Source organism: the organism of the source record quoted next, unplaced genomic scaffold (assembly GCF_019419815.1).
Source record: "Pyrus x bretschneideri cultivar Hongxiangsu unplaced genomic scaffold, Pyrus_bretschneideri_v1 Contig215, whole genome shotgun sequence".
Lineage (NCBI taxonomy): Eukaryota > Viridiplantae > Streptophyta > Magnoliopsida > Rosales > Rosaceae > Pyrus > Pyrus x bretschneideri.
Genome location: NW_025999519.1, coordinates 24,023 through 28,105, shown reverse-complemented (window position 1 = coordinate 28,105; position 4,083 = coordinate 24,023). Strand labels below are relative to the sequence as shown.

The 4,083-nt window shown below is 37.2% G+C and overlaps 1 long non-coding RNA gene across 1 annotated transcript; it reads left to right on the top strand.

Annotated features, from left to right (window-relative positions):
* The first annotated feature begins 1,671 nt into the window (after positions 1–1,671).
* On the top strand, positions 1,672–3,520 carry LOC103962398. The gene is made up of 3 exons (XR_669560.2): positions 1,672–1,727; positions 1,826–1,892; positions 3,237–3,520. It is a non-coding gene; the product is annotated as an uncharacterized LOC103962398 (long non-coding RNA).
* Positions 3,521–4,083: the final 563 nt, after the last annotated feature.

Below are 4,083 nucleotides of genomic sequence, written 5' to 3'. Positions count from 1 at the left end.
CACCATCTTCCCTTTTACAAAACACATTGCCGTGCATTTCTTCCCATTTTCTGCACCTTTCCTCCTTGCAATTCCACATGCATTCATCATTATAACCCACCTACATTCCACCTAATCCACATGCCTTCCCAACAATATAATTGAGTCAAACACATGCACCCAAAGAAAGCCAACCTAGCTAACCCTACATGCATTTCTTTATTCATTCTTCATCACATGCATTTTCACCACCATTCACACACACATGCATCCTAAAAACCTTGTGCCGTGCACTTCCCTTGCATTTTCAGCCATCACACTTCATCATTGCAGCCACCATTCACCCTAATTGTCAATCACATACTTTCCCATTGTATAATACATCCACATGCATCTTTAACCAACAAACATTGCAGCCACAACACTCAAACACAATCAATGCCGTGGGGTACATTACAATTCCAGAAATTCCAGCTTTCCAACCTAGCCACATTCACATGCATTCACTCATAATCATTCACCAAACTTGCAGCCACATTTCCACCTATTCCAAGCTGTCATGTTCCCTCTCATTTACCTATAAATAAGCATGCAACCTAGCCACAATGGATCTCATCTCATTCACAACACAAACACAACCCTTGTGCCGCAAATCCCCTTCCATTTCTGTGCAGTTTTTCTCCTCCATTGCAGCCACTATCCAACCACTTCCCATCCCTCCAAAACACTTCACATAATCCCCAAAGCTCACCTTAGACCTTGTGCCACAACAACGAGGAAGAGAAGAGTGCCTAAACGTTCATACAATTCAAGTTTGAGTTGTTGGAATGTTTAGGTGTTTCTTTGATTTCAATGTTTGAATTCAATTTTCTTTGTTTTGTAATGGAAGAGAAGAGTGCCTAAACGTTCATACAATTCAAGTTTGAGTTGTTGGAATGTTTAGTTGTTTCTTTGATTTCAAGGTTATGAGGAACTAAACCCCCTTTAGCTAGGGGGTGATTCGAAACTATGTTTATATTTGCAATATGAATTGATTACTTTTGGTTGGAATTTCATAAGTTGTGGATTCAATTCGTTTAACTGTTTGATTGATAACTTATTTATGTATGTTCATTGAGATTGCAAGCTTAATTTTCATGCATGAATATGACGCTAGAATATAAGTGAGTTTCACCTAATCGTTATGAACTTATATTCACAAGTAGTGGAGGTTGCTTATAAACAATCGCGTTAAACGAATTCTTGGCATAAATTTCATGCGTATTTCATACGAACTCCGGTTTAGGTACTATTCATCAACTTTTTATTGGTTGATTTTTAGGACTTTTCAAGCTTATACGAAGCTTCTTGAGGTCCTAAGGAGGCTTGGAGTAGTTCGTTGGAAGTGTTTGGACGAAAGAACACGGAGAACGACAAGTTCAAAGTTTGGCCAGAGCTTTCGGGGCTTTTTCTGGTGAATACACTCCGAGTTAGGGGTCAAGGCAGGTATGGATGTGTTCGTCTCGTCAATACCTTCATTTTGATATAAAGTACGTTGAAAATGGTTAAGAAATGAAGAAGTTATGACACTTTGAAGTTTACCCAGAAATTCCGGCAAAACACCCACCTCCGGCGAAACCAGTTCGGCGACGCGAGGAAGAAGACGCGCGCGTGGGCAGCGCGTGAACAGGGCGCGTGGGGGCGCGTGAGAGCTCCAAATTGAGTTCTGAAAATTGTCACGTGTTCGTGACGTCGTGTAGATCATCGTGGTATATTCACACACCCAATTTGAGCAACGTATGAGAAAGTTATTGACGAATGTTTGTGTGTGCGTTTAAATGATGATTTTATAATTATTCTTTTATAGGTGAAAATTATACAGACGAAGAACGTAACCAATCTAGGCGAGGAGGTTACGAACCGGCTACTTATCAGTGAGTGGGCAGTTATTTTTCAGTATATATATACGTATACTTGACGTATTTCCCAGAAAACGTATTTTAAAAGAAATACGATTTAAGTAACTTATCATGTATGCATCATATTTTAGAATGTGCATTACTATAATTGTGTATATTGTTGCATGGTGCTGAGAAGGCCCAGGTAAGTTACATGTGAGTACATATGATTGATATACCTATAAAATACGTATAATATACATTTGAAATACGTGAGTATATACATTTGATATATGTACGAAATACCTTTGAAATACATTTGATATATGTACGAAATACCTTTGAAATACATTTGATATACGTATGAAATACCTTTGAAATACATTTGATATACGTATGAAATACCTTTGAAATACATTTGATATACGTACGAAATACATTTGATATACGTATGAAATACATTTGATATACGTATGAAATACGTTTGGAATACGATTGAAATACTATGGAAATACAAATGAAATATGATTGAGATATGATTGGAATATGATTGAGTTATGATTGAAATATGATGAATTATACGATTGTGATATGATTGAAATATGATTGAGATATAATTGAGATGCGATTGTGAGATGATCGAGATATGTTTGTGATATGAGTGAGATATAATTGAGATACGATTGAGATATTATGCTGATAACGATCATGAGATATGATTGAGATATGAAGAATGATATGATAGAGATGTGATTGAAAGCTCATTTACTTGCACACGTGTATTAGTGCTCCCGCCTAGAGATAGAGGCACAGCCTTCATGTGTATGTTCACCTCCCGCACCGCATGCTCGCCTTGGATCCAAGTTAGGTGCACAGCCTGTCGTATAGACCACTTATGTGGGTTCGACTTGTAGGTGACCCGCGATTTATCGCACAGCTTCACGTGATTGTAGCACTAGAGCATACTATGATATATACGATGATGAATTGCAGACCACGTGAGGTGGTATTGATTGTGTGCAGGTTATACATATATATACATGATGAGATGAGATGATTATGAGCTATATATGCAGCCAAGGGCTGAGTTGATTATGATGATAGAGTATGAATTATGTTTATAGTCGAGCGTTGAATTGATTATATGTTATTCCCTCAGATTCACATAGGAACGTTGAGCATTCAGTTATGATATTTGGCATGACATACATTCATATTGTTCAGCATGATTTGATATATATTACGTATATGATTATATACTTTACTTCTGGAAAACTATACTTGTTTTACGGCGAGGGGTTAGTATATTCAAAAGAGAAAAGAAGGTTTTGAATACGTTCGTTTTGCTGACCCACTCAACTTTGTTTTGCGCCCCTCCAGGTTCTAGGTAGCGTATATCGGTGAGTCTCGAGGTGTCCAGCTGAAAGTTCTGACAAACCACCACTCATGTAGGATCATCGTCGAGTGTTGTTAAATATGTACATCTTATGTTTGACTGCACTTAGACTTTGTGCTCTGGTTGTGTAATCACACTTAAACTTTCTTTAGAACCTATCGTATTTGGTTTTAATTAGTCGTACTTTTCTTATAAAATATCGCTTCCGCACAGCGCACATGGCTACGTCACGCTCACGTGACGGCCAGCATGCCTTGACTTCGGTCGGGGTGTGTCACTTATAATTTTCATTGAACTTAATGATCTTTGTTGAATGTCTCTATCATGCGTATTCCATAGTTAGGGACTTTGATTAAGAATAATTTGGTTGTAATGCGTATTCCATTCAATCCAACGAATTTAGGGAAATCTGAAAGTTAATTTAAGCGGACCTAATTAACTTGGAGCATTGAGTTTCACAACTTATCGAAAGACCAACTGAGAATCAATATTGTATGCAAGTGTAACATGTGTGGAGAAGAACCCCTTGGCTATTCCATCATCCATATTTTCATCACATTCATATTTACGTTTTGCCTTTAATTACAATTTGTCCATTTAATTTAATCTCGTCCAAACACAATCCTCCCCCCCCATCTTTTGTTAAGTCTTAATCATTCGTATTTGTTTTATTTTTGTGTTTTCAAGTATTTGAAGTCTTGTGTACTTGGTTTGAGTTCTTGTTAAGTAAGTTAAGTGTTATAAAAATTAGTTTTATTTATTTGAATCAAGTGTTTAGCACCCTTAGTTAATCCCCGGTTAGAACGATCCCTACTTACATCATTACTACAA